The sequence below is a fragment of the Pan troglodytes genome, chromosome 9, assembly GCF_028858775.2.
Source record: "Pan troglodytes isolate AG18354 chromosome 9, NHGRI_mPanTro3-v2.0_pri, whole genome shotgun sequence".
NCBI classification, from domain to species: Eukaryota; Metazoa; Chordata; class Mammalia; order Primates; family Hominidae; genus Pan; species Pan troglodytes.
In genome coordinates, this window is record NC_072407.2 from 42637761 (window position 1) to 42656750 (window position 18990).

The window sequence follows — 18990 nt, forward strand, 5'->3', positions numbered from 1 at the left end:
GACCTCTTCCCATGAACTACAAATGTTTTTAATGACATCTAGAAAAGGGAATTACTTCCAGAAAGTTTTCAATTTCCTTTGCCCAGATCCATAAGCAGAATCCCCACCTACGGCAGCTACAGCCCTATGGAATGCATTTCTTAAATAATAAGACTTAACATTTGAAACTACTTCTTAATCCAAGGGCTGCAGTTTGAATATTGTATTAGCAGGCATGAAACCAACATTAATCTCCTTGTACATCTTTACCAGAACTCTTGGGTGACTAGGAGCATTGTCAATGAGAGATAATATTTTGAAACAAATCATTTTTTTCTGAACAGTAGGTCTCAATAATGAGCTTAAAATATTCAGTAAACTGCACTGTAACGAGATATGCTATCATCCAGCCTTTATTGTTCCCCTTATAGAGCACAGGCAGAATAAATTTAGCATAATTTATTAGGACCCTAGGATTTTCAGAATGGCAAATAAGCATTGGCTTCAACTGAAATTCACCAGCTGCATTAGTCCCCGACAAGACAGTCAGCCTGTCCTTTGAAGCTAGGCTTGACTTCTCCTCCCTAGCTATAAAAGTCCTAGATGGGATCTTCTTCCAATAAAAGGCTATTTCATCTACATTGAAAATCTTTTGTTTAATGTACCCACCTCCATCAATGATCTTAGCTAGGTCTTCTGGATAACTTGCTGCAGCTTCTTCATCAGCACTTGCTGCTTCACCTTGTATTTTTATGTCGTGGAGACGGCTTCTTTCCTTAAAGCTCATGAACAAAACTGCTAGCTTCAGACTTTTCTTCTGCAGCTTCCTTGTCTTTCTCAGCCATCATACAATTGAATAGAGTTAGGGCCTTGCTCTGGGTTAGGCTTTAGCTTAAAATAATACTGTGGCTGGTTTGATCTTCTATCCAGATCTTCAAGACTTTCTCCATATCGGCAATAGGGCTGTTTCACTTTCATTTTTCTTTTTTATTGGGGCTGGGGTCGGGGGTGGTGGGGGAGGGGAAGGAGTCTCACTTTGTCACCTGGGCTGGAATGCAGTGGTACAATATCGGATCACTGCAACCTCTGCCTCTCAGGTTCAAGTGATTCTCCTGCCTCAGCCTCCCAAGTAGCTGGGATTACAGTTGCCTGCCACCATGCCCAGCTAATTTTTTTTTTTTCATTTTTAATAGAGACAGGGTTTCACCATGTTGGCCAGGCTGGTCTTCAACTCCTGACCTCGTGATCCGCCCACCTCAGCCTCTCGAAGCCCTGGGATTACAAGCATGAGGCACCGCACCCGGTCAGCTGTTTCACTTTCTTACCATCTGCGTGTTCACTGAAGTGGAACTTTTAATTTCCTTCAATAACTTTTCCTTTGCACTCACAACTTGGGTAAGTAACTGTTTGGCACAGAGGCCTAGCTTTCCGCTTGTCTTTGCTTTTGACATGCCATCTCACTAAGCTTAATCATTTCTAGCTATTGATTTAAAGTAAGAGACTTGTGACTCTTCCTTTTTACTTGAACACGTAGAGGACATTGTAGAGTTTTTAATTGGCCTAATTTCAATGCTTTTGTGTCTCAGGGAATAAGGAGGCCTTAGGATAGGGAGAGACAGGGCAGAGTCTGGTTGGTAGAACAGTCAGAACACACACAACATGTGTCGATTAAGTTTGCCATTATATATACACAGAGTTCCTGGTGCCCCCAAACAATTACAGTGTTAACATCAAAGATCACTGATCACAGATCACCATAATAAATTTAATAATAATGATAAAGTTTAAAATATTGTAAGAATTACCAAAATGTGACACAAAGACATGAAGTGAGCATATGTTGTTGGAAAAATGGCTCTGATAGATTTATTCAATGCAGGATTGCCAAAAACTTTCAATTTGCAAAAAAAAAATACAACATCTGTAAAGTGCAATAAAGTGAGGCCCAAAAACTGAGGTATGCATGTATATTTTCAGTTGGCATATGGCGCAATGTATTTTGTGTTTTAAAAAGTTTACTTTAACTGCAGTGCTAGTAAATGACTTCAGGCAAATAAAAACACCTGCAACTGGAAATATGTGGGCTAAGGTGGTATCAGTAACATCCATAAATTAGTAGATTTGAAATATCTGAGTCTAGGAATGATGGCTCAACTCCTGTTATTCCAGCATTTTGGGAGGTTGAGGCAGGAAGATTGTTTGAAGCCAGGAGTTCCAGACCAGCCTGGGAAACATACTGAGACTCCATCTCTAAAAAAAAAAAAAAAATTAGCCAGGATGTTAGCATGTGCCTGCAGTCCTAACTACTCTGGAGGCTGAAGTGGGAGGATAGTTTACGCCCAGGATTTTGAAGCTGCAGTGAATGATGATCGCACAACTGCACTCCAGCCTGAGCATCAGAATGAGACCCTGTCTCTAGAAAAATAAAAAGAGAAATAAAATAAAAGTAAACATAATTGAAGAGGCAAAAAATACAGGGATAAGCAATAAAGTGAATATGAAATATTAAAGGGGAGTGAGCTTTCAAGAATGACTCTTAGATTATTAGCTTGCCAAACTATTTTCACCAAAAGTATAGAAAAATATAAGCATATGCAGTATGGAAGTGAGGTTTCAAGATGGCTCCAATAATCCTCACTATTTTAGTGCGGTGACTTCTTGTGCCCTGCCAATTATCCTCACATTCTGGAGACCTGCCTTCTCCTTCTGCATCATGACTGACCTGGGTAACCAATAGAATTCTGTGTAGATAATTTTGCGCATCCAGCTTTGTCTCTTGGATTTCTCACTCTGGAAGAAGTCATCCGTTGTTATGAGGATACTTAACCCTCAAGAAACGTACTTGTGGAGAGTATCTGAGGACTTCTGATAACTGCCAGCACCGATTAGTCCATCATGTAATTAAGGCACTTTGGAAGAGTATTCTCTATCTGCAATAAAGCCTTCAAATGGTTGCAGTAAGGAACAAAATCTGAAGTGAATCTCCTGAGAGTCCTCAAGCCAAAATAATCTAGTCAGGCCATTTTCAAATTTCTTAACTAGAGAAACTGTGAGAGAAAATAAATACATAAAGATTTTTACTAATCCACCCAGTTTGGTGGTAATTTGTTGCATAGCGATAGATAACTAACAAATGAATAAAGTCTTAAACCTTGGCTTCTGGAATATTAAGTTTCAGCTGCTGTCAGGCATCTAAGAGGAAATTGTAAATTGGCAGTTAGATAAATTGAGAGAAGTCTATATTCGTTATGCAAAATAAGGAGTAGTCATCTGCTTATAATTGGTAGTTGAGATCGTCTACAGGGAAAATACAGAATAAGAAATTAGACCTATGAGAGAACTTTGAGGACTCCAACATTTCATGACTGGGAAGAAGAGGATTGGGAACAAATAGGAATATGGGCAAGAAATGATGGAGAGAGTAGGAAGAACACAAGCTAAGATATTCAGAGGTAAGGGTGATTTAAGGAGGGAATGGCCAATATTATCAGATGTTGATAGGTTATGTGATAAGGAATTTAAAAAGTATTTTGCATTTAGAAACAGATTTGTGATCTTACTGAAAATTGCTTAAATGTAATATCATGGAAGGAAGACAAAGAAAAATGAAGATAGTGGAGAGAGTGAGTGAAAAATAACTTACCTGTTTTATTCAGAAGCTTCAACTCTAGTGATTCAAAGTGTTTTCTAATCTGGCCATCTGCAAATCATGCTGGATCATTTTCATGGTTCATTTGTACAATCAAGTAGAGATCAAGTCACATTTATTACTCTTGAATCATGATTTAAAATGATGATCACTTAATATTAAAGCCATCAAAATAAGTAACCCTAATATAAATAGGCAGAGTTGATATTTTGTATTCTTCAGTGTGATCATATAGAAAAAAATATATGCCCAACAGATTCAAAAAGCTTCATAATACCGGGGAAAAAAAATGTAAAAAAAAAACAGTAAAAGAATGAGATAGGAAAATCAAGGAATTATTATTTTCCACAAATTTGGGAGACAGACACATTTGACTAGAAATGAATGGCAAAATAATCACAAGAGAGAGACAAAAATACACGGGAAATGCAACGTGAATATTCATGAATAGCCATGAATAAGCAAAATGGAGATGTGCCATGATTCAAAGTTAATTTAAAAGAGAGATGCTTAGGAAGAGTGCAATAATATAGCCAAAATGCCACAATGGAATGTTGGGCAATGACAGGCCACAATGATGGTGGTTCCATAAAATTATAATGGAGCTAAAAGATTGCTATCACCTAGTGACATTGTAGCTATAGAAAAGAAACGAGCAGGAGGGCACAGCACAATGAGTTACTCACATCTAGAAATTCCACATGTTGATTCCAAATATAAGAGTAATTATGCCATATAAGAATTGAGTGACTTCATTTCCTTCCTTCTTCATCTGCTACTCATATCACAGCACACTGCTGCTTCACAAAAATCTATACTGCCACCTGCCACAGTGCACCCTGGATCAGCCTCCCTTAAAAATAGTGATGAATATTTGTTATTTCTTTTAATCACTTTTGCAATAAAATGACCTTTATTTTTATTTATTTCCTTATAAAGAGGAAATTTCTTAAATATTTAAGTCCTTATTAAGAGAAATCTTAGCATGAGGCAACTGTAGATCAAAAGTACCATTCTTTTTCTCATATATAAGTGCAAATAAATTAAATACTTAATAAATAATATGATGGTAATTCAAAGAAAATATAAACTCAGAATTTATATTTAGCCACATGTTGCATTTTGTCATATATTGATAAGCCTGACTACATAAGTCAAATATATTTTTTTGAAATACTGTCTCAGTTTAATACTTAATATGCAAAATAAAGATATATGTGTAGTCATGTGTTACTTAATGCCAAGGATACAGTCTAAAAAACGTACCATAAGGTGATTTTGTCTTGGTGCAAACATCACCAAGTGTACCTACATGAACCTCGATGGTACAGCCCACTACACACCTAGGCTACATGGTACAACCAGTTGCTCCTGTGCTGTAAAGCTATACAGCATGTTACTGTCTTGCATACTGTTGGCAATTATAAAGGTAAGTATTTGTGTATCTAAACATATCTAAATGTAGAAAAGGTACAGTAAAAATACAATATAAAATATATTTTTTAAAAAAGCTATACCGTATAGACCCCGTGAATGGAGCTTGCAGAACTGCTAGCTGCTCTGGGTGAGTCAGTGAGTGAGTGTTTAGTGAATGTGAAGATCTAGGACATTACTGTGCACTACTATATAGTAGATGTATAAAAAAAGTTTCTTTTTCAATAATGTATTAACCTTAGCTTACTGTAAATGTCTAACTTTATAAACTTAATTTATTTAACTTATTTACTCTTTTGTAATAAGAGCTCAAAACACAAACACATTGTACAGCTGTACAAAATATTTTATTTATGTCCTTATTCTATAAGCGTTTTCCTATTTAAAATTCATATATATATACATATATATCTTTTTAAATATTTTTTAAGAACGAAGACACAAACACATACAGGGTCAGGATCATTCAAATCACTGTCTTTCACCTCCACATTTTGCTTCACTGGAAAGTCTTCAGGGACAATAATCCACATGGAGCTGTCATCTCCTATGACAACAATGCCTTCTTCTGCAATATGTGCTGAAAGTCCTGCCTAAGGTTGTTTTACACTTATGTTCTTTTGTTTATAAGTGGAAGGGGTACACACTAAAATAATGATAAAAGGTAGAGCATAGTAAATACCTAAACCAGTAACATAGTCATTTATTGTAATTATCAAGTATTATATGCTGCACATAATCGTATGTGCTAGACATTTCTACGACCGGCAGAGCAGCAGGGTGTTTACATTAGAAAAAAGTGAGTAATGCATTGTGCCGCGACCTCACAACAGCTACAGTGTCACTAGGTGATAGGAATCTTTGAGCTCCATTATAATTTTATGGAACCACCATGATTGTGGCCTGTCGTTGACCAAAAATGCCATTATGGCATTTTGGCTATATTATTGCATTCTTCCTAAGCATCTCTCTTTCAAATTAACTTTGAATCATGGCACATCTTCATTTTGCTTATTCACAGCTATTCATATTTTATATTTAAAATGATATTTAAAAGTCCATAATGTAGGCATTTAACACATGGCAAGTGTTTGATTTTTGAACTTTAATAAAACCAATAATTTTTTCTCTAACGTTATTTTTTCAAAGTCAGAGTTCCATAAGTCTAAAGTCTAGAGGTGGGCTTGCCTAAGTTCTATGTTCAGGGTCTTACAAGTTCAAACTCAAGTTGTTCGTCGTCACATGGATTCTCATGGGAGAATTGTTCAAGTTCATTCCATTATTGGCATAATTTAGTTCGTTGCAGGGTATGGCTGAGGTTCTCCTTTGCTTGCTGGCTTTTAGCCAGTGATCCTTCTCAGTTCCTAAAGCCACCAAATTTCTTTTCACGTGGCCCATTGAATCATCAGTTCATCAGCTGTACATCTAGTACTTCTCATGCCTTAAATCTCTCTGACTTCTGCCATCAGATGAAGAAAGTTCTCTGCTTTTAAGGGCTCATGTAATTATATACGAAAGACCAGGAAGATAATCTCTCTATCTTAACATCAACTGCGACATAAAAACTAATACAATCATGGGAGTTATAGCTCACCATATTCACAGAGAATTGAGTTATTTTTTGGAATCCACTTTAGGAACTCAATTTACCATGCCAGGAAAATACCATGCCAGGAAAAATATATTTTGGATTCCTTCAAAAATAAAAAGCAAATCTACAACAGTTCTTCACCTGAGGCATCTCAAAAACAGCTGTTTTCCTTACCTATGTTGTACAAAATATAAGGCCAAGTTATATAGTTGTCCTCTATGTCATTCTCACCACAAATATCTGTCTTTGGGTAGCATTTAATGTTAATCACATTTTGTTGCTTTCCATTAGAGTAATTGTTTACCTCTCTCTCTCCTGTGGAAGATTATTATGTCTACAATCTATCTACATAAGAGTTATGGGCTGTAAATGTATATCTTCTCCCCGGGTGACTATTATATACATAATCTGTTACCTTTTTCCATTAAGCTAATGAATGGTTGACACTTGTGATTAGAACAATCTGGCATCTTTAAATGTTGTCTTAAAAGTAAAAAATTAAAATGGTCCAGAGTCAAACTCACTGAACAACATCTGTTTTGCATTTAGCTTATAAGGTAAGATGTGCCTCTTGCTTTTTACTGAGAGCAGAAGACATTAAATTGATTATAACTTCATTCTTCTTTTATTTTAGTCAAAGCAAACTTCCTGATTCCACAAATTAGACTACAAGCTTTATTTCCTTAATAACTAAAGACAATTTACAAAACAGAGATTTTGGATAGCTTAAATTCTTAGGTACCATTGATTTGTACAAAACAACAAATTTAATCTAAATAAAGACAACACAATTATATATAAATAATAAGTTGGATTCCAGTCATTGGAATCACTCTGTGAAAATGCATTTTTATTCTTTTCAGCAGAATTGGTAGAATTAATGAATGTGGCAGAATTGATAAAAGGAGACCTAACTAAAGGAGATATTTTAAATGAGCATTCCTTGACTTGAAATTCAGAAGTCTAGTGTAATTTTCAGGTTTGGCATTGAAATATATGAAATACGGGGGATTTCATTGAGATGCTCTAGGTTTGACCTCTCACATGGGCCTCACTCCTATATACATAATCTCCTATGTACATAAATCTCAGCTTTTGCTGAAATTTCTCCATTTTAAACTTCTTCTTTCAAGAATCACAAGTTCAGCAATTAAAATTGGCATTCACTCTATAATATTAGCTTTTCTCTCCCTGCACCCGTCTATATTAGTACTACCATAAATTTTTACATACTAAACTAAAAATCTCAGAAAAATGATTGTCTAGATATTTTCCCTCCATCTTCTAAATTCAGTTACCCATGAAAGCCTGTCCTTGATTGTTTCTGCTTGTACCACTGCACTACCTCAGTCCACTGCTCTATCACCCCAACCGTAAATTACTATAACCATCTGGCAACCAATTCTTTTAACTTCTGCAGTCTCTGTCCATTTAAGCCAGACCAATCCTTATAAAATTCTGATTATATCATATCAGTAGAGGACTCAAGGATTTATTTGGCTCCCCTCTTGGAATCAAGTCCGATTTTCTTCTCTTAACTGTGATGCCCATCTTTCCTTCAATTTCATTATCTACTACTTTTAAAGCATATTACAAATTGTAGTTTTGTTATGTTCTCACTATTCCCATATAAACTTTTTTGTCAGTTTATTGCACCAAACTGCAAAGTTCCATGCTGCTTAATATTCTTTAATTTAAATTATCCCATTTCTTACCTACTGAAACCCTGTTGTTTCAATTTTCCCTACTATATAAAAACTTCAAATTAAAAAAAATTGCCTTCTCTTCCCACATACACACATTTTGGCTGTAAGTATGTATGTCCAAACACACACTTACACACACATATTTATCTATATTTATCCTATAGGTTAGTAAATGTTAGACTATCTAGTGGAACATAACACTACATTCAGCACACCACACATGTATTGTATATATAGTAAGCCCTCAGATACGGATTCAAATATTGGAGTGTGCTAATGCATACATAAACATATTTGAGGCTGGGCACTGTGGCTCACACCTGTAATCCTAGCACTTTGGGAGGCTGAGGCTGGTGTATCACGAGGTCAGGAAATCGAGACCATCCTGGCTAACACGGTGAAACCCCGTCTCTACTAAAAATACAAAAAATTAGCCAGGTGTGGTGGCGGGCGCCTGTAGTCCCAGCTACTCGGGAGGCTGAGGCAGGAGAAAGGCGTGAACCTGGGAGGCGGAGCTTCCAGTGAGCCCAGATCGCACCACTGCACTCCAGCCTGGTCACAGAGCGAGACTCGGTCTCAAAATAAAAATAAAAATAAAAATAAAAAAATTTGAAATTCGATGTGAACATGTTTTGGTTCAGTTAGGATTGACCCCACTTACAACTCTAGGAATGGGCTGTGATACATTTTTTCATCCTAGTCAGTGATTCAAATGTTTATACTTACAGTAGTTAGTTAGGGATCGTTACAAAGATTTGTTTAGCACAATAAAGAGTACATTTTACAATTTAATGTTAATTTAAATTTAAAGTTAAGTTTCTGCCATTTATGAGAAGAAAACTGCAGTCTTATCTGCTAGAAGGTATTGTAGGAAGATGTGAAGTCCCAAGTCATTAGTCATTGTCAGGATCATGATAACAATTGAGAATCATATTTTATTCTTCTATGGAACTTACATTATGTCAGACATTGAGAACTTTGTATTTGTTACTAACTAAATTTTTATAATTATGTGAGGTAGATGCTATTATTCCACTCCCTTTTGGATAAGGATCCTGGGGCCCAGATAAGGAAACTAAGGCAGTTATAAGAAAGTCAAGGCTGCATAGTGACTCAAATGTAGTAGTTGATTCTAGTCTCAATTACTAAGTGTACTCAATATGGGATGTGTCATCATATGGACTTGTAGTCCTAATGTAAGGATCAGAGGAAAACATAGAGAAGGATTCCTGTAAGACATCAATTTATTGCCTCAAATCTTCCCTGAACCTCCAACCAGTTAAGGCACAAGAACCAGCAGACATCTTATTGTTTATGATTTTTATTTTATTCTGTGTCCTGTTACCTTTACCTGTTCTATTCTGTTTGTTTATGTGTTTGGCAGGTGGAACTCATTATCTTAATATTATCACAGTGTATTCTTCAAGAGAATAGAATATATCTACTATGATCATCAAAAGTTAGGACCTTGGAGGCTCATTGGAAAATAAAAGCATAACCCACAACTGTACCTTCAACAAATGCAATTTTTACGCTTCATGATGATTGTCATTTTTGTGTTTTGATTCAAAGAAGTAGCTGATTGCTCATGATTTTCAAACTCACAACATGATAAATCTTATTTCTATTTTCTTTATATCAACTATTCATAGAGTATTGGTAATATAATTAGTACACAGATATTGCAAGGTAAATCATTTAAATACTATTTGCTTTACAACATCATTAGTGATTCAACACCACACAGTATATTTTTCTTAATTAAACACATCAATCCCAGAGGGTTGGATGGCTTGAAAGACTGTTATTGGCAGCTGATTTATGTATCTGCTGTTTGGTTTGTTGGCTTAGGCATTTATTACCTTTAGGTCACTGAGCCTGATCAAATTGTGGTGGGAAGTTGTTATTATAAGATGGGAGTCTCCTTATTTTCATGAGTGACCTGGTTATACTAATAGTGTTCTTTCAAATAAGATACGAACATTAATATTGTGAATGTAGATAGTCGCACTGAGATACTATTTTAGGGTAGTCCATTAAATTAAATTTTCACATATTTTTCAAGCACACCACCTTTCCCAGGCTGATGAGGGTATTTTAACTGTAGATTAAAATGCTTTCCTGCATATCTGGAGTAGGTCTAAGAAAAAATCATAAAAATATGAGTAATGTCCTTTTTTTAACCACTGCTTTCCAAGCCATTTTCTGCCCTTGTGATAACCTGAGTAATTCCACTACAATTTATTATGATTAAAATAGAATCATTATGTATAATTTTACTCTTTAATGCACTCTTTTCTGTTACACAGCTTTCTAAATTTGTACAGATGTGTTCTTTTCAAATTATCTTACTAAAGTCACTTAAATACAGTGATACATATTTGGGGCTGTTAATGTTCTGGACAGATATGAAGCATCTAGCTACCTATATATTTAGTTATATTCATTATATTCAGTAAGATATGAGTTCCAGTGCTTGTCATGTTGTGGAAGGTCAGACATATAGCTTTTTATATAATAGAAGTCAATAAATATTTGTTAAAACAATTTCTTATATTGGGCATACATTTGAATGTCATTATTATGAAGTCTATATAATATACTATTATAAATTTTCCTAAACTTTTACTATTTTAAAAACAATAATATATTGAGATAGTTTTAAGTTTTTGCATGTGCTAATTGTACTACTTGACAATTATCCTTTTATGTGACAAGCATCAATCCCTTTTACTTCAGAGTTAAAGAAGCTTCTATTTGGATTAAACTGATAAAGAGATAATTATTTTGTTTTCATTACAGTTTTGTGGTAGGGTGATAAAGCATGGCTTTTTCCCTAAATTCTAAAATAATATCACAGACACAGTCATCTTCCTCTTTGCTTAAAAGAAGCTTTAATATCTATTGTTCCAGATATGAATGCTGCATAATGCACTCATTCAAAGTTTAGTGACATAAATACATGTTCCTTTTATCTCCCAATTAAGTGGGTGAAGAATTCAAGTTGTGCTTACTTGGACAATTCAATTGCTTACTTGGGATTAACTGGGGTGATTTGGAGAAGTTCAGCTAATAATTTTTCTGGTCTGGAATGTCCAAGATGACTTTACACAAATGTGTGGCATCTTGGAGGAGAGAGCTAGCAGGCAGGGCTGGGTTGGCCCTTTATCCTTTCCCTGTAATCTTAGTGCCTTTCCATGAAATCTCCAGCAAGATAGTCAAACTTATATTTTAGCTCAGGGCTCCACTTAGACCAAGGAAAAAACTATAGGTCCCTTTGAATTCTAAGCCCAAAACTTGTATGGCATCATTTCTTCCACACTGTATTTGTCAAAGCAGTCAGAGGCCAATCCAGACTTAAGGGGAGAGGACATAAAACTCACTTTTTGATGCTATTTGTAGTCATCTGTGAGTTACCACAGTTATAATAACTAAATCCAACATTTTTGTTTTATACTAAGAAAAAAGAATATAAACATTACCTGGAAATGAGACTTGTGATATGAACTTCTCAAATTTTAAACTTTAGTCTCATGCAAAGAGTACAGAAATAGATTGTGTTAAAGAAAGAAGCTCTAGATTTCACCTTTGTGATGGTTACTACTGAGTATTAACTGGATTGGATTGAAGGATGCAAAGTATTGATCCTGGGTGTGTCTGTGAGGGTGTTGCCAAAGGAGATTAACATTTGAGTCGGTGGACTGGGAAGGGAAGACCCACCCTTAATCTGGGTGGGCACCATCTAATCAGCTGCCAGTGTGGCCAGAGTATAAAGCAGGCAGAAAAATGTGAAAAGGCTAGACTGGCTTACCCTCCCAGCCTACATCTTTCTCCCATGCTGGATGCTTCCTGCCCTCAAACATCGGACTCTAAGTTCTTCAGCTTTGGAACTCAGACTGGTTTCCTTGCTCCTCAGCTTGCAGATGGACTATTGTGGGCCCTCGTGATCGTGTGAGTTAACACTACTTAATAAACTTTCCTTTATTTACTTATATATATATGTTATTAAAATCACTTAATATATATGAAATTATATATACCCTATTACTTATTTTTTATATATATATATATATATATATATATATATATATATATATATCTCCTGTTAGTTCTATTCCTCTACAGAATCCTAATACAAATTTTGGTACCAGGAGTGGTTCTAGAGGAACGGAATATTAAGGATGGAGTTCTTTTTTTGTTTTGGGGGTTTCTGGAGTTGGCTGCTTAATATGATTAGACCCAAAAATGCTAAGGACTGTACTTCTAATAGTATGGAGAACACTGATAGCCCTTGGTGTGACATGTGTGGAGAGTTATGCAAAATAAATGCATTTGACATTCATGATTCACCGCTCATGAGAGGCAAGAAATTTAGTGACTCTATACATAATACCTTTGACTGTATGTGGAGAACCAAGGAACATATGAAGCTTGTTGGTTGCTCCTAAGTTCATTGGACAAAGTGACAAAAGAAAATGATGAACTCAGGGATTCTAACTCCTGCCTTCAGAAGCAGATACTGAGCCTCAAATCTGCTAAGATTGCCCGGAGTGAGAGTCTTATCTCCTGTAGAGAAAGAGCTGAAGAGCTGAAATTGTAGAAAAGCAGACACAAGCTCTTATCGTGTGAGTGGCTGATCTGCAATGAAAGATGCATGCACAGCTTCACTAGGTGCCTACTGTTAAAGTGAGGGCATTGATTGGAAAAGAATGGGATCCTGCAACTTGGAATGGGGACATGTGGGTGTATTCTGATGAAGCTGGGGACACTGAGCTTGTAAATTCTGATGAACCTTTTTTGCCAGAAGAAACAGCTTCCCTATCTCCAGTAGTGGCAACATCCCCTCCCCAACCCATGCTGCCATCAGCCTTTCTACCTTTGTCTGAGGAGATAAACCCCGCACTGTCTGAGGCAACAGTAATGGCCTCCCCTGAGGCAGTTGCCAGGCAAAATAATGTTGATTCTCCTCAGGAGCCACCCCCAACACCTCTGTTTGCTTCTAGACCTATATCTAGACTAAAGCCCTGGTGGACCCCTAGAGGTGAGATTGAAAGTGTGACCCATGAGGAGGTGTGCTACACTCAAAAAGAACTGTTTGAGTTCTCTAATTTACATAAACAGAAATCTGGAGAGCAGGCATGAGAATGGATATTAAGGGTATGGGATAATGGTGGAAGGAACATAGACTTGGATCAGGCTGAATTTATTTATTTGGGCCCACTAAATAGGGACTCTGCTTTTAATGTTGCAGCTTGGAGAATTAAAAAAGGTTCTAATAGTTTATTGGTTTGGTTAGCTAAAATATGGATTAAAGGATGGCCCACTGTGAGCAAGCTGGAAACACCTGATCTCTCTTGGTTTAATGTAAAGGAAAGGATCCAAAGGCTTAGGGATATTGGGATAGTGGAGTAGATTAGTCACTTTAGACCTACTCATCCCAGCTGATAGAGTCCCTTGACCAATGCCTTGTGAAACAGATTTGTGAGGGCAGCACCTGCATCTTTGAAGAGCCCTGTAATTGCTCTTCTCTGTATGTCAGATCTAATAGTGGGAACCTCATTCACTCAACTACAAAATTTAAATTCAATGGGAATAATTGGGGAATAATTGGATCCCAAGGTGGCAGGGGCAAAGTAGTGGCACTCAATCATCCAAGGCAAAGTTAGTGTTGCTACTGTAATGAACAGCAGAGCCAAAGCAGCAATCAGAATAGTCTTACTCTTGTAGAGCTTTGGCATCGGCTGATTAATCACAGTCTTCCTAGAAGTGAAATTGATACAAAGCCTACTGCATTTCTACTTAATTTACATGAGCAGAAAACTTCCAGGTCGAATAGACAAAAGACTAATTTGAATTATTAAAAAAGAGAATTATGGCCCCTCAATCAATTTCCAGACTTGATCCAGTTTACACATCCAGAGCCCCTTTAATGCAGGGAAGGCCGAGTCCCGTTGAGAAAGGACCTCACTACGCTATCCATAATTTATATGCTGTTAATCTTTATCCCAACCTTCTCCAGGGAGACCTCTGGCCTTTTAACAGGGTAACTGTGCACTGGGAAAAGGGAAATGATCAGAGATTTCAGGGACTACTAGACACTGGCTCTGAGCTGTAGATTCCAGGGGACTCAAAATGTCATTGTGGTCCTCCAGTTAAAGTAGGAACTTATGAAGGTCAGGTAATTAATGGACTTTAGCTCAGGTTCAATTCACAGTGAGTCCAATGGTTCCCTAGACACTCCCTGTGGTCACTTCCCCAGTGCCAGCAAGCATAATTGGCATAGATCTAATTAGCAGCTGGCAGAACCCCCACATTGTCTCCCTGACTGGCAAGGTGAAGGCTATTATTGTTGGAAAGGCCAAATGGAAGCCATGCGAGCTGATTCTACCCAGAAAAATAGTAAATCAATAATAATATCCCATCCTTGGATAGATTGTGGAGATTACTTTCACCATTAAGAACTTGAAAGATGCAGAGGTGGTGATTCCCACCTCATCTCCATTCAATTCTCCTATCTGGCCTGTGCAGAGGACAGATGGATCAGAGAATGACAGTGGATTATTATAAGCTTAACCAAGTGGTGATTCCAATTGCAGCTGCTGTACCAGATGTGGTTTCATCGCTTCAGCAAATTAACACATCTCCTGGTAACTGGTATGCAGCCATTGACTGGGAAATGCCTGTTTCTCCATTCCTGTCCATAAAGCCCACCAGAAACAATTTGCCTTCAGCTGACAAAGCCAGCAATATACCTTTACTGTCCTACCTCAGGGATATATCAACTCTCCAGCTTTGTGTCATAATCTCATTCCGAGGTACTTGATTGCTTTTTGCTTCCACAAGACATCACACTGGTCCATTACATTGATGGCATAATGCTGATTGGATCCAGTGAGCAAGAAGCAGAAAACAAACTGGGCTTAATGGTGAGATATTTGCATGACAGAGGATGGGAAATAAATCCAACTAAAATTCAGGAACCCTCTATCTCAGTAAAATTTCTAGGGATCCAGTGGTGTGGGGCCGGTCGAGATATTCCTTCTAAGGTGAAGGATAAGTTGCTGCATTTGGCCCCTCCTACAACCAAGAAAGAGTTACAACGTCTAGTGGGACTATTGGATTTTGGAGGCAACACATTCCTCATTTGGGTGTGTTACTCCGGCCTATTTATCAAGTGAACCAAAAGGCTGCCAGTTTTGAGAGGGGTCCAGAACAGGAGAAGGCTCTGTAACAGGCCCAGGCTGCTGTGCAAGTTTTTCTGCCACTTGGGCCATATGACCCAGCAGATCCAATGGTGCTGGAGGTATCAGTGACAGATACAGATGCTGTTTGAAGCCTTTGGCAGGTCCTGATATGTGAATCTCAGTGGAGGCCTCTAGGATTATGAAGCAAGGCCCTGCCATCTTCTGCAGATAACCACTCTCGTTCTGAGAGACATTTCTTGGCCTGTTACTGGGCTTTGGTGGAAACTGAACATTTGACCATGGGTCATCAAATCACCATGTGACCTGAACTGCCTATCATGAACTGGGTGCTTTCTGACCCATCTAGCCATAAAGTTGGGCATGCCCAGCAGCATTCCATCATCAAATGGAAGTGGTATATATGTGATCAGGCTCGAGCAGGTCCTGAAAGCACAAGTAAGTTACATAAGGAAGTGGCTAAAATAACTGTGGTCTCTTGGCTGCCACCCTGCTTCTCTCTCCCAGCCTGCACTGATGTTACATGAGAAAGTAACTCAAATGCCCATGGTCTCCACTCTTGCCATTCTGCCTTCTTTCCCAGCCTGCACCAGTGGCCTCATGGGGAGGTTCCTATGATCAGTTGAGAGAGAAAAAGAAGACAAGGGCCTGGTTCACAGGTGGTTCTGCATGATAGGCAGGCAGCACCCCAAAGTGGACAGATGCAGCACCACAGCCCCTTCCTAGGACATCCCTGAAGGACAGTGGTTAAGGGAAGTCTTCCCATTGGGCAGAACTTCGAGCAGTGCACCTGGTTGTGCACTTTGCATGGAAGGAGAAATGGCCAGATGTGTGATTATATACTGATTCATTGGCTGTAGCCAATGGTTTGGCTGGATGGTCAGGAACTTGGAAGAAGCATGATTGGAAAATTGGTGACAAATAAATTTGGGGATGAGTTATGTGGATGGACCTCTCTGAGTGGTCTAAAACTGTGAAGATATTTGTATCCTACGTGACTGATTACCAATAGGTGACCTCAGCAGAGGAGGATTTTAATAAGTGGATAGGACGACCTGTTCTGTGGACACCACTCAGCCTCTTTTTCCATCCACCCCTGTCATCACCCAATGGGCCCATGAACAAAGTGGCCACGGTGGCAGGGATGGAGGTTACACATAGGCTCAGCAACATGGACTTCCACTCACCAAGGATGTCCTCAGCACATCTCTATATTATGGATGTTTTGACTCTTTGGCAACTGTAATTTTGTAGTTCAGATTCTCATAGATAGATTAATTTAATTTTCTTAAGTCTATCTGCTGTTTAATAAAAGATTGGTTTTAATTAAAATAATACAGAAACCTACACATCATCATCATCATCTTCCTCAACATCAGCTGTGATATTTGATAAATGTAGCAAAAGCTAAAAGGAAATAAGCTGATATGAAAGTAGAAAGGGCACTGCAGCACACAGACACGTACAACAGGGAAAAATATTCAACATATTTATTGAAAGGCCTAGTAAAAACTGCAATTGCATCAAAGAGAAATCCCATTATTGAGATAAGTAGGCACTAGTGTCTCCTCGGTTGTGGAAAAAAAGAAGAAAAAACAGAGGAGACCCTCTATTTCAGGATATACCCAGAATTAACTTCAAGGAGCCTTTATGAATTATCCCATGGGAATCTGATATGCAGACTTCAGTTGAATGGGAGACTCTTTTCTGAGGGCTGGAGCAGTTGTTTCAGGCATGGAGCATAGCGTTCATTCGAGCTGGGCAGTATTTGGCCTCAGAGAGATTTGGAACCACCACATCGCAGCTGTGAGTCAGACATGTGACCTATGCCCTAAAAGCGTTTATTTACTATGCAGATAATTACAAGTGTGTGACATAGGTAAAATAACTCTTGTTAAAATGTCTAGCAAGAGACATGGCACATATTAATTGCTTGATTAAGGTCTGTTGTTGCTGTTGCTGCTATTACTTGGGTTGCCCTCAAATTGCCAGGTTTACTACTGCTGACCACGCTGAATGTTGAGAATTCAAAGGCAGTAGCCATGTTCTTTCGTAATTAAAAACAAATCTGTACTGTCACCATGTGTAAACTCAATATACTTTCATCTGCCCAAAAGAGAGATCCACATCTAGAAACACAGGTTTAGAAAATATTAGTCAGTTTTTAATTTTTTCTTTTTTTCCCTCGTGGTGGTAGGCTAAATGGAAGGTAACTATTGAGGCCAAGAAAAGTAAGAACAGCCAAAGGAAAGGCAATGGAAAGGGTCTAGTGAAAAAGAGTATAAGGAAAAAATTCAAGAGTTTGATCCTTGATATAAAAGGCAACTGTATGTTTCATGGTTACATTTCAGTCATATACAGAGGAGTTATGTTAAGCAGTGCTTTCCCAGACCAAATAAATAATGTCCAGTCTGTCTACTCATTATTATGGTCCTAGTTATTGTTATTGTAAAAGCAGGAACTTCCTCAAAGGAAACATCACTGGTGTCAAAAATAATTTCATTACATTGGTGAAAAAGTCTCACACTGTTGCCAGGGCTGGAGTTCAGTGGTGTGATCTCGGCTCACTGCAACCTCTGCCACCCAGGTTCAAGTGATTCTCCTGCCTCAGCCTCTCGAGTAGCTGGGATTACAGGTGCATGCCACCATGCCTGGCTAATTTTTTGTATTTTTAGTAGAGATGGGTTTCACTATGTTGGCCAGGCTGGTCTCGAACTCCTGACTTTGTGATCCACCTGCCTCGGCCTCCCAAAGTGTTGGGATTACAGGCGTGAGCCAGGACTTTTTTAAAAAATCAGGATAGAGCATTGAATAAAAACATTTAACATTTTGTAGAAATTACCTTCTGTATATTTTCTCATCAAATGTTGGGATCTTCTTTCTACTTTAGCAAGTAAAAATCCACTGCAATAAAAATAGCATGGGATTAAAATATGTGAGCAAAGTAAAACTGCTAGTATATTTGCTCTTATAAAAGAATCAGATTAAAGAGGAAGTTTGATACAAGTCAAAGTCCACAAGTGCTTAATATGCTTTGCACGTGAATTTAGTTGTTTCATCATTAATCATGTTTAGTTGCACCTGATTATTTTGGAGATTTTAATATGCCAGTTTTATTAGAGTGACTTCTCAGGAGGTTTATAACAATGATTACAGCTCTGTTAATTATTCCACCTATTTTGGGATTGTTTCAAAGTCAATCTAATTTTTTTAAACCTAAGGTTATAATGGGTAAAGACTAGATGACTTGTTTAGACAGTTTCCATTGTGTTAAGATAACTTAAATATGATTTGGCTATTTTAATGTTTATAATATATAGTTCATTGCTACTTATGATTTTCTAAAAAAAAATATTTTTATATGATAATGTTTTCTATAACTTCCGCTTTATTTGAACATGAAAAACAATTCTTTTTTTTTTTTTTTTG

The 18990-nt window shown here is 37.5% G+C and overlaps 1 long non-coding RNA gene across 1 annotated transcript in view; it reads right to left on the reverse strand.

The window, feature by feature from the left end:
* Positions 1 to 2702: 2702 nt before the first annotated feature.
* LOC104008467 (uncharacterized) overlaps positions 2703 to 18990 on the reverse strand; it is a 28213-nt gene continuing 11925 nt past the window's right edge. Inside the window, exons 3-5 of the long non-coding RNA XR_683063.5 lie at positions 18404 to 18465; positions 4315 to 4481; positions 2703 to 3026 (exon numbers count right to left, since the gene is read on the reverse strand). This is a non-coding gene — a long non-coding RNA (uncharacterized LOC104008467). The remainder of the gene's footprint in view (positions 3027 to 4314; positions 4482 to 18403; positions 18466 to 18990) is intronic.